Source organism: Phascolarctos cinereus, unplaced genomic scaffold (genome assembly GCF_003287225.1).
Source record: "Phascolarctos cinereus isolate Bilbo 61053 unplaced genomic scaffold, phaCin_HiC Scaffold_5;HRSCAF=322, whole genome shotgun sequence".
In the NCBI taxonomy this organism is placed as follows: domain Eukaryota; kingdom Metazoa; phylum Chordata; class Mammalia; order Diprotodontia; family Phascolarctidae; genus Phascolarctos; species Phascolarctos cinereus.
Window position 1 is genome coordinate 313,528,712 of NW_027555958.1, and position 12,559 is coordinate 313,541,270.

Here is a 12,559-nt window from a genome sequence, read left to right on the forward strand (position 1 = left end):
GCCACTACAAAACAAAATGCCTGCTATAAATAATTTCATGCATATAGGACCTTTTCTTTTTAATTTGATCTCTTTGAGGGACATGCCCAATAGTAGTATCATAGGGCCAAAGGATAGAGTTTAGTAACTTTGGGGGGTATAGTTCCAAATTGCTTTTCAAAATGCCTGTGCCAGTTAAAAGCTCCACCCACAGTGCTTCCAGGTATCTATCTTCCCAGAATCCTTCCAACATTTATTGTTTTCCTTTTTTTTTTCCCATTCTGCTAATGATAGGTTGTGAGGTAGAATCTCACAGTTGCTTTAATTTTACATTTCTCTAATTGTTAGTAATTTGGAACTTTTTTTTAAAATACGGGAAATACTTGAATATATCTAGAATAGCACTTCTCCCATCTTATCTCTCCCCCACCCCCTTCAATGGCACTAACAGTGTTTTTGTAGCTGCTTTAGAGAGCTGGTAGAGGCTGTCTGCCTTTAGTTGAAAGGCCTATCTGCAGTTATCATGGATTCCCAAGGACACCGGTGATGAGATTCCAGTGTCAAGTTCTGAGCATCAATATTTAAAACAATTTCACTTTGAACCATAGTGAATAGCGTGGACCTTTTGCTTAGACTGAGTGGGATTATGCAACTATAGCTGCTTTTGGCCAATAACTAGGCTTATGAAGTTTCTTAAAAGCTTTGACTCAGATTGGCTTTGTCTTAAGGGTTACTTGAGTAAACTTAATACTTCGCTCCCTAAAATTCAGGAACTTGGTGGTAGGGTAGGGGAGAATTAGCTCGACCAGACTTGGATAGCAGTGCTTAATCTTGCTAGCATTTCAGAGCATGCTACCTAGGCAAGAGCTAGTTTCTCCCCCTTAACCCTGCATTTATAGTATATATAATAGAATGTAAACTTCTCAAGCACAGAGACTTATATTTCTGTCTTTATATTTCCATTTCCTGATACATAGTATACACTTAATACTTGATGTCTTTGTATCTCCATTTCCCAATGTGTGAGCTGTGAGGCTTGAGTTTTCAGATTCATGTGAGAGGGAGCAAGACATACACACATGTTTCATGTTGGGATAATGACAGTACATTCATGTTTAGTTTGGCTTTGTTTTCTGGCATCTTTTCATCTGTGTGCTGAGTAGGTTTGGAATCAGAAGACCTCTCTGAATTCTGACTGCTACCTTTGAGACCTAGGGCAAGTCATTTCACTTCTCTTTGCCCCACAGAATGAAGAGTTTGATCTCTCCTAGGAAGTCCACACTGTTCTTGGCAACTGTGAGCAGAAGTAGGCAGAGAAGAGAATTCACCTGTCTCTTGTCTGATGAATTGCTCCGCGCAGTCAATAAACACCAAGTGCTACTATATGTCGGATATTGTTTGAAGCATGGGAATACAAAACAAAAAATGGTCCTTGCCTTTAAGGAATTTATGAAGGGGTTGTAACATAAATATAAAGTAAATAAAAAATGGATACAGGGAGTGGATGACTCCACCACAGAGCAATTTGGAAAGGCTTTTGGTAACAAGTGGTACTGGAACTGAACCTTTGAAGGGTTACCTTGTACTAGTGTGTGCTGTATACGTGTAAGTCTTGACATTTTCATTGGTTGACCTGTTTAACTTCCTTTTTTATATCTCTGATAGAGCCTCTTAGACAATTTCTTAGCATACATAGTACAGCACAAATTTAGAGATGACAGAGTCAATAGAAGGCTAGACTTGGAATCAGGAAGGTCTGAGCTCCAATTCTGTCTCAGATCTTTACTAGCTGACCTTTGGGCAAGCAATTTTCTCTAGCCTCAATCTCTTTATCTGTAAAATAGGGATAATGGTAGCACCTACTTCCTAGAGTAGTTGTGAGAATCAAATAAGAACTGAATATTTGTAAAGCACTTTGCAAAACCTTAAAATGTTTTATAAATGGTAGCTATTACTAGAGGTTTACAAAATTTTTGTTTACTATAGGTCCCTAAATGGAGGGCTGAGATTAACAAAGAAACTCTGGATAGAATATCTGAGTTCTCTCTTGCAAAATGCAAAGACAACATGAGTTGGATTTTTGTTTGCCTTTTTTTTTTTTTAACATTTATAATAACATGCTTGGAAGGGAGGGCAGGTTAGGGAACCAGTAGTGTATGATGAATAGCAAACTAAACTCAATAAGGAAGACTTGGATTTGAATCCCACCTCAGACATCAACTGTGTGACCTCTGAGTATATCACTTAATCCTTCTGATTCTCAGTTTTTCTCTCTATAAAATGGGGATAATAGCACCTGTATCACAAGGTTATTTTGTAGATCAAATAAGATGTTTATAGAGCACTTTGCAAACCTTAATGAAATACATAAATGTAAGCTACTAATTATTATTGTTTATTTTGGGTCTAGTTGTACATCAGAGGTGTTAAGATAGTTTTTTTAGAGTTTTGTGAAAGTGAGAGACAGGAGTAGCATCCACCAGCAGGACTGTGTCCTAGAAGGCTGGCCCAGAGAAAACATAATAAGGGTAGATTTTATTTTTGCCATAGATTAGGTTCTACTCAGTGTCGGTGGGCTTCCCCCCCCCTTTATTTTCTTGATGAGGGGAGAGTTGTTGTTACTGACTTAAGCAGGAGGTAGAGGCACTGTGGAATATATACCTGCCAAAGAATCAAAAAGATTTATTCTGATACCCTGGTTATTTCTTTGCTTTACTATCTTAAGTTGTGCTTAAGACTTCAAAGGAGAAGACTGCAGGGGTTTTTAAAATATTCAACATTTGTTTGAGAACCAGCTGCTGTCTAGTAATAGTTAAGTGGATATTTCTAGGCACAGGTTTTTCCAGGAAGCTGTCTCACTTATCCCCTCCCCAAGGAAAAAAAAAATAATAAAATGGCAACGTGGCTTCTCCTGTAGCTGAAGAGCTCCTTCCATTCCTTGACTTTGGGTATTTTTCCAAAATGACTTTTTGTTGCAATAACATCTGCAGAAGGGCATCCCACACCCTATTTAGTCTTATCTCCTACCCTCTTGCCTGGATTTGTGTGGTAGAGACCTACTTTTGTTCCTTTATGAATAAGAACTGCAGGTGCTTGCTTTCTTGGTGAGTTTTTCTATCTGGTACAAGTATGTTCTGCTGCTCAGAGCAGAAAAAAAATTTGTTTTAGGGCTTAAAACAATTCATTGATCCTCCTAAATACTGTGCCATTTAGAGATATTTTTCCTTCAGTTTCTCCCCCTCCCTCTTTATGTAACTAGGTAAGCAGGTAGACAGACCTCTGCTTGTCATGCCTTGTAGACACACATTTCTTCTGAACATGTAAATCTCTTAAGTAGGAAAACTTGGTAACAAGTAATTGCACAAGTCTGATAGCTTAAGTGACAAATTATTTGTTGAACTTCTCTGTGATAACATTAAAAAGCACCAACTGAGCTCTGATCTACAGGTTAGGAGAGAAGGAGCCATTAAATTATGAAGCAGAGAGATCAAGTTAGTTAAAGACTTACAGAATAGTGACAGCAAATGAAAGGCTATGCCAACTCTGAGCCTGCTGTAGGCATCAAGCTTTCATGTTTGGCTTGTGAAAACATTTATAGTATGATAACACCTTCTGGCTCTTGGCCTTGATTCATGAGGTTTGTGAAGACTTTCTCTTTAACTTTTTACCAGACTGAACCCCTTTTTGTTTTACTTCTTTCATCTAACTAGAATTCCCAGTCTGATTAACTTCTGCTAAATCAGATGGATTATATACAATGAAAAGAAATTTAACTTGATGCTTGAGTTATTTCACTCTGCTACCTCCCTGATTCCCAGCCCTAGGTCCTTACACATTTAGGTATCAGAGCACTGTGGTTGGCAGCCAGTCACTGAGAGAATATTCAGTTTAGGATGAGAGTAACTTTTTAGCTTATTAAGCTTTTGTCTTGCTTGGTTGGGCAATCGGCAAAATGGAATTGAATCAGTTGTGATCATACTTTTAGATAATAAGGGATTCTGATATTGAGTAGGGTCTCTTTAAACCCTGTACCTTAGAATTGGAATAAACTTTAGAGGTTGTTCTAACCACCTGGCTGCAGGATTCCTTTTCACAGTATCCTTGACAAGTATTCAGTGACAGAGACTTTACTACCTTATGGCAACCTATTCTGTTTCTTTAATAGCTCTAGTTATTAGAAGGTTCTTCCTTTGTGTTCCTTGGAACTGTCTCCCTGTGACTCGTGCCCATTGGTCCTAGTTCTTTGTGTTAAAACCAAGCATAGTGGTGTAGACTACTTGTTCTAAAACTTTTTGGTCTTGGGATCGCTACACTCTTAAAATTTATTAAGGACCATCTCCCGAAAAAGCTTTTGTTAATTGATACTTGCAGTATTAGGAATTAAAAATTATTATGATGAAAATAATGTTGAGCTTGTGGAGCCCCCTGAAAGGGTCTTTGGGTCCTGGGGTCCCCAGAGATCCCCAGACTGCACTTTGAGAACTATGAGTGTAGACTATAAGCTGTAAGAGGGCAGGGACTGTCTTAGTTAAACTTCATTTGGCATCTAGCATAGTGCTTTCCAGATACTAATAGATGCCTCATTAAGATTGGTTAAATATCAATGAAAGAATTTGACAGTTTACTTAAAACTGTTCAAGAAAGCTTTAGGCACATTCCTTGCTTTCAAGTTTGTGTTACATGTGGAAAACTACGAGATTGCTCATTCATTGCTAGGATAAGTGAGACCAATATAACTCCAGTAGGGGTCATTTGGTCCTGCCTGTCTGGACTCCTGAAGATTATGAAAAATGACTGAGCTGAAGAGAGTGAAGGCCTGTGAATAAAAACATCTACATTTCACATTTCCACCCCCACCCCCATTCAAATAAAACTTTCATTAATATTTTGTGGGAATTTTATGTTCCTCATTGTATATTTGGGGATGCCTTATAAGTATCTTTCTTTTCCAACAAACGTTTTATTAAGCACCTATGAAAGCACTGTTCTAGACGTACAATGAATAGTTCAGGTGCTAGCCATAGGTTAAGGCACTTTAAAAAGGAGCTATTGAGCTTTTACTGGCTTTTGCCTGTAAAGTGTCATTAGTCTCTAATAGCTCAGAAAATTGTCTGAAAACAGCCTAATCAGACTAAACACCTACCACTTGTACACAGTAGACACTTATTTCCTGGTAATCTTGAGGCCATGTTTTAGTGAGGTGGTTCTTAACCTTTTCATGTTTCGTGTAACTCCTTTGGAAATCTGGTTAAAATCCATGAATCCCCACTTAGAAGAATGCTCAGGATGCTTCACTTCAGTTAGAGGTTAGTGGAAGTAAAGATGCTGGGTTTTTTTCCCCATCTAAGTGTATGGACTCCTTGAAATTTGTCCATCCCAAGTGCAGAACCTCTGGCCTAAAATTGCAGAGGCAAGGTGGTATAATGCAAAATGTGCTAGACTGGGGCAGCTAGGTGACACAGTGGGCAGAGTACCTGCCCTGGAGACAGGAGGATCTGAGTTCAAATCCGGCCTCAGACACATAACACTAGCTGTGTGACCCTGGGCAAGTCACTTAACCCCATTGCCTAGCCAAAAAACAAAACAATATGTGCTAGACTTAGCCTGGTTCATGTCCTACCTGGATCATTAGAAGCTGGGTGACCATGGGCAAGTCATTTAATCTCTGTGAGCATCTATTTGTCTAGAGATAATACTGTAGTGCTGACCTTTTAGGATTGTTATTAGTGTTAAATTAGATAATGCTTTGAAATTTTGAAAACACTACGTAAATATCCATATGAGGCAGTAGAGCTTGGTGGATATTTAAGTCCAGGATCCAAGTTGCTTTTCTAATCACATCCTGGCTGTGTCACTCTGGACAAGTAAGTCATAATGTTCTAGGTAACACTCTGCATTGGTGGAAGGTGTTTTCTTCCTCTGGGAGTTCCTTATACCTGTGAAATCTCAAGTCCAGTCCCTAGCCCTATAAATACCCATAGTTTCATAACTGATTCACAAGATTGGTCTCCAGCATACTTAGTTTTAGCCATGGAGATGATAATAATCCAGGTACTTGAGGGAGAGGTAGATGCCAAGCTTTAAGAGGTCAGTGTGGGGATTCTGGAGCTTGGTAGGGAGATAAGGCCTAAAGTGCAGTGGAAGCCCCAAGGTTCCAAACTGCTTGATTTGGGAAGAAAAAGAAGTGGGACATGACTTGGTTGTAGTTTTTAAAAAAATGATTAATGCATTCTGGTTTTACCCAGTAATTTTTTGATTTACTCACTTTCCTCTATTCCCTCCCCCAAGGGAGGGAGGTACATGTCCTGATCTTTTTTCTTGGGTCAAAGTAGTTATAAGAATTACACAACTTTGTTATATTCTTGAACTTTTCTTTCTTTTTTTTTGGTGGCCAGTTTTCCTGCCTGTAAGCTGGTAACAAAACACTATTTTATCTATCAGCAGACTCGGGCCTGTACTTTTTATAAGCTTACCCTATTTATCTTTGGTCTCTCTATAACTTCTCACCCTTGGTTTGTATTCTTTATGAAAACTGATTGAGCAGTCACAAGAAACATTGAACCTGGTGTGAATACTTACTTTCTAGTTGAACTGAGAGGTTAAGACCAAGGCAGATTTGCATGCAGACTTGTTTTCAGCTCTCATCCTTCTGGGGAAGCACAGCCTAGCTATGAATATCAGTTATGAATATAACTTCTCTGTTTTGTCCTCTGACTTTGACATAGGTTACAACAAGCATGTGCTGCGTGACTATTTTTAGCCATTGAGCCCCACTTCAGGAGTGCTGCGTGAGTATGGGCAAAGGGTCCAGGGCTGCTTTGGAACAGAGTGGCTTCAGTTCAGGAGATGTAGAGACAGTTCACTCCTGGAAACAGTATTTGGGGCTTTATGGAAGAGAATTAAGGAAGTCAACTAGGAATTCTCAACAGATTCCCTTCTCCCTCCGCCCCACCCTGTGTCTCTGGTGTATGTCAAGTTATTTAAGCCAACTTGGTGGAAACAAAAGGACTGAAGAATAGCAGAGATGAAGTATTTCTGCTGCTATTAGAGCAGAGAAATATAATCAGACATCACATTTGGAAAATAAAAATGGTGGATGTCGCTGAAATCTTTGGGGTTTAAGATAAGGTATTTCTCTTCCGCTCAGCCTTCTTTACTTTCCTGAATTGAGAACTGTAGCCCATGCATTTGTTTCTGATGGTGGAGGAGGCTTCTGTCCATATAAGGCGCTATGTGGCGCTGGGCTTTATGTTGGCTGAGGAGCCAAGGCTGTTTCCACTGAGCAGTTTTAAAGAACTAGGACGAGTCTATTGTTCTTCCTGAAAAACAGGTCCTTCTTACTGTTTACTTACTACCATTGCTGAGAGCTGAGCTGCCCCCCTTTATGTAAACACCCTGGGCTGAACTGGGGGGCCAGGAGGAAAATAGAACCTGCTGGTAGGGGAGACATTTGGGAGGAAGAAATAACTTTGGAAGGTTTTGGTGGAGTAGAGAAAAGGGGGAGAGAGATTCTGGAAAAAGACAAGGTTGATAAGTGAATTATTTGTGGTAGTTACTTGGGAAGCTATGTTTGCCAAGAAAATGTGACATAGGATGAACTCCTGTTTGCCCACATTTGCATGCACACTGTCAGTATACTCCTATATACAACTTTTTTTTTCTGGCATAAAATTCAGAAGCAGGTTCTGTTCTTGGGTTTTACAAAATGTACCGAGAACTGATTTTATCTTTCTGTTAAGTTTATGGGGTTTTGGTCCTGCTGTTTTGGGAAGAGGCTTGTTGGTGGCAGCCTCTGCTCATTGACCTTGAGGCATTGAGGGGCCTCCTTTTTCCCTCCCTGTGATTCTCACTACGGGTAGCCCATTGTATTCAAGTCTTTCGGGAATCTCTTCTGATTTGCTAAAATCTTTAGGGTAGCTGCTGTCCCTTTGTTGTGTAGATATGAGTTCTTTTACCCCATCTCAAAGCTAGTGCAGGTGACAGATCTGGGGGCTTTGAGTCATCCTGCAATATCCAGAACAAACATGTCCTATTGAATGGCTTTTATGTGTTAGACAAGAGGGAAACTAAAATGGTTAGAGTGCCTCTAGAACAGGAGGAGCATACTGTCTAAAGAAGTTGGCTAGCTCTTCCTAATCTCATGTGATTGTCCACTAAAACCCCTGAGAAATATAGGCATATGTCTTAGTGTAATATATTTATAGCTTGGAACCTAAAAAGACTTGATAGTACTGTGATATCACCAACAGAATCTGGCTTCCAGCTTTCACAGCAAATTCACCTCAGATACCCCGTTCAGAAGAAATTCTACAATTACTGACCTTCAATCTCTATTATTCTGAACAGCCCCTTAATCATGTTGTTATGATTAAGGGATGTTAGGCTTATTCCTTAGCCCCCATTATTGCCAGAAACTGACACCTCTATTCCTTTTATTCTGAATAGCCCATGTGGTTCTATCTGGCCATGAGATCACTCAGAAGATGTCAATTCTTCACGGACCTCACTTAATACTTAAGAAAATGTCCTAATGGCTAATATAGGATTGAGCTTTGTTAGAAACCTGCCGAGTGTTTTCTTTGAAAATGAAATGTCTGAATAGAGAGAAGATTTTGGCAATTTCTTTTCCCTGCAATGAGTAAAAGATGACTTTAGTAGAAAATATTGAATATCCCCCCCCACTGATCATTGGACAGTGGGCTAGGAGGAGAGGATGTGGCAGAATAAGGAAGCTAGGTTGCTTTGACTCAATTGTTAAGTTGCTTCTGAGTCTGCCTATGGTTGCCTTCATACTCCTAATTCCTATGAGTATATTGTTAACAGAATTTAGAGCTAGCAGGTACCTCAGGTCATCTGGTCCAGTGCTATAATTTTACAGATGGGGAGACAAGCCTAGAGGTCAAAGTGGCTTAAGTAGCCAGGTCAAACAAACAGTAAGTGGCAGTCAAGATTCATATTCAGATCCTCCAACTTGGAATCCAGCATTCTACTGTACCACAGTGCCTTCTTAGGGTGGTGATGTCTCCTAAATGGGAGTTCTAGAACCTTACAATTTGACCAGATGACATCTAAGACCTTACAACTATTGCAAAGTTCAAGAATCTCTTCTTATAGCAATCCAAGGTCATCCTCTAGCTGCCTGAATTTGAACCCTTCTGGTAAGGAAGAGCTTATTGCCTCTTGAGGCTAGAATCTGCCTCCCTATAACTTCTACCTATTGGTTCTAGTTCTACTTTAGTTACTAGTTTAAATAGTACCAGACTAGAGAGAGTTCCACAAGCTTTAGGAGCTCTGGTCTTGTTCAGAGACGGCTGAGTAGAAAAGTTTTATGGTCTTCAGATCACATCAGCTATACCTTCCCTAGACCTCTATGTCAACATCTGAGACCTCCATCTGGTAGGGATTGAAGGGTAGAGATATTTAATAACTGATCAAGCCCTGCCACCTTGACCCATGGCTACAGACTAAACTTGGGCCCCGGCTGAGGAGAGCTCTAAATGGTATATTAGGTATCTGCAGCTCCTGAGGAACATGTGGCTGGCTGGCTGGTAGGAATAGGTTGAGTTTGGTTTGTAATAAGTTCAGCAATTCACCCTCTTGAGAAGACAGGCTAGGGACCAAGGCTGTGTGGCTGCTTTTCCTAGGTTATCATAATCAAGGGTGTGGAAACAATGGGGTGTAACCAGCATCACAGCCCCACTGTGAGCTAATTTGGAACTTTTAAGATGTTGCTACAAGTCAGTTTATTAGGGCCATTTTTGTACTCTGAACATCAGACTTGCCCTTGGGGTCCCTATAGAAACCTGAGGCATGGCTCCCGCACTCTAAACCCTGGCCTGGGCGGCAGCCCACAGCCATGTGGCTGGGGGAAAGGGCCCAAACGTGGCATCTCCAAGCTTAGTGACTAGGATCTAACACCATCTCCAGCAAGGTAGGAGGCATCTGCTGCCAGGGAAGTGGTTCACTTTGCTTCATTTATTATTGTTCATGTCTCTGCCTTCTGTCTTCTAAAATGTCTCCTTGGAGGGAAAGGACTTGCCTCCATTTTGCCTGGAGGATACATAGTATATTATTTCTCATGGGTTCAACCTGCACACAAGGGCTTAGATAATGATTCACTTGGATACACTCTTACTTCCCTTGCTTACAAACCTTCCAGGGCTATTTGCCTATAGAATGAAGATCCAGCTTTTTAGCTTGGTATTCCGTGCTTTCTACAGTCTGCTCCCCAACACTATTTCTACTGTTCTGTTTTTCTCTGACCCTTTTAAGTTCTCACTGGTACTTCAAAGATGTCTTGTTTTGGCTTCTCTTTTAGTGTATGTTAGGTTTTTTTGGTTGGTTTTAAACCTGGAATATTTTGGCCAATTTCCATTTTCCCTATCTACCCCCTCCCTCCCGCTCCAAAATCCTATTTAAAACTTATCTATCCTTCCAGTCCTGTCTCAGATCCTGCCTTTTAGGAAGTCTTCCCTAATTTTCTTGGTCTTCCTCTGAACTCTGGAGCACTTTTACCTCTCACCTATATGAATCATAGGAATGGAAGCTGGAGTAATCTTAGAGGTCAAAGTCTAACTTCATTTTACAGATGAAGAAACTAAAATTCAGTGCAGCAAAGTGACCAGCTTGCCCAAGGTCACCCAAGAAATAAGCAGATCCTGACTTTAAACTGATGTGTTCAGACTCCCAAGCTCACATTCTCTCTACCACACTCCCTGTCTGGAAGTTGTGTGTAATGCCTTGTATTGTTGTGACTTTTATAAAATCCTCTATTGGATTTTAGGCTCTTTATAGACTGGGACCAGATCTTAATATCTAATTGTCACAATATTACCTTATACATAGCAGGAATTTGAGTATTTGTTGAATGAATGCATGGGTTATTTAACTGGTAATCCCTCATGGAATGCCAAAATGCACAGACTTCTAAATTTGTATCTAACTTAGTCTACTGGATATAACCATATATCTAAGTACAGTAACATCAGTTTCACCAATCTCAGGTATAGATTGAATATTTTTATTTTGACACATCTTCAAGAACTGATAGCTAACATATAAATAATGTTTTAAAGTGTTCTTGTACATTATCTCATTTAATTCTCTCCTATAACCTTGTGAGTTAAGTACTAGATGTATTATTCCTGTTTTTACAAATGGGGGAACAGAGGCTCAGAGAAATGTGGTCACATAGCTAGTAAATGTTTGAAGCAGGATTTGAAAAAGCCAGGTCTTCTGGACACCACTCTTCATTGCCAGCATTCTTTCTACTGTTCCATACTTCAGATTTAACATTTGGAAATTCTTATCAAAGAGTTTTCTCAAATTTTAAGGAAAAGGTGCATAGATGCTGTGATAGTTCACAGCCATTCTTGAGGTTATTATCTTCCTAAAACAAGTGTTGGCAGAAACTCTAGAATGTGGAATTTTAGAACCATGGAATCAAAGCTAGAAGGAAAAACAGGATTAGAGAGGGGACAGTGATTTTTCTCTTTCCTGTGGCTTACTAATAGCAGAACTAGGCCTAGGACCCTGATCCTCCTGATCTAGTGTGCTGTCCACCAAGGTAGCCTTGGACAATTAATGAACCTTTTGTAGGTCCTACTTTCTTTCCTTGGTTGTGAAATCAAGGGGTTAGACTAAGTCTGCTTTCCCTTCTAACTACTCTTACATTCCAAGGTTGGTCTCTTTCTCACCTCCTGCCTACATTTTTAAAAAATATATATTTTAAAATTTATTTCATTAAATATTTCCCAATTACAGTAAAAAGGTTTAACTGCGTTTTTTTGAAATTTTGACTTCCAAATTTCTCCCTCCCTACCCCTCATCCATCCCTTGAAAAGGAAAGCAATATGATATTGGTTTTATATATATGTGTTGTGTGTGTGTGTGTGTGTGTGTGTGTGTGTGTGTGTGTGTGTGAAGTCATTCTGCCTACTTTTTATCTTTTATTTTCTGCATATGAACCTGAACTTCTGTTAGTTCTGAGGGAAAGCATATATTAAATTTAACAAGGTAATAATCATCCTGCTAACTTTTAAAGATGAAAATAACCTCATCTTCTGATCTGTTCTAAATGTTTATTACTATTGAAATGGCCAAACTATGGAGCATCTCTCTACCCCTAGGTACTCAGGAGGGCCTCTGGACACAAACCTGTGTTCTTTGACTACTTAGGCTGTGAGGGGGGAGGGGAGAGGATTCTATTTCTAATATCTGACAGCTTTCATTTAGAGCACAAAATACAAAGTGCTTCCCCTTACATTTGCACAGGCTGCCACTGGGCAAGAATTACTACTTTTAAATCCTTGACCCTGCCTATTTACTGGTTGAGGTCCCACCAGTCACATGCATCTGTCATGTTTGGTAATAACTCGGCAGCCATATTGACTTAGGCACATGGGAGAGAGCTCTTCGGCTTCATTCTTCTGCCGGCTTAATGCCTCAGTGTAGCTGAAGGCAGTGGATTGCTTTCAAAACTATATTTTCTGGAGAGGAGAGTCTTGACAGTCTCCTGACAGATGCTTTTCTGAGCAGGCCTGTGGCATCAGACAATTGTTCTGCCCTGTGTTCTAAGGCT

The 12,559-nt window shown here is 39.9% G+C and overlaps 1 protein-coding gene across 6 annotated transcripts in view; it reads left to right on the forward strand.

Moving 5' to 3' along the window:
* The window catches only part of AKAP1 (A-kinase anchoring protein 1), a 46,510-nt gene that overhangs the window by 3,340 nt on the left and 30,611 nt on the right, over positions 1 to 12,559 (forward strand). For 3 of the 6 annotated variants that reach the window (XM_020991919.2, XM_020991918.2, XM_020991923.2), the window contains exon 1: positions 9,712 to 9,910. The exons of the other annotated variants lie outside the window; for them this stretch is intronic. The gene's annotated coding sequence lies outside the window, so the exon portion shown is untranslated. Of the gene's footprint in view, positions 1 to 9,711; positions 9,911 to 12,559 lie in introns of those variants that run through there. 6 annotated transcript variants of the gene reach the window in all.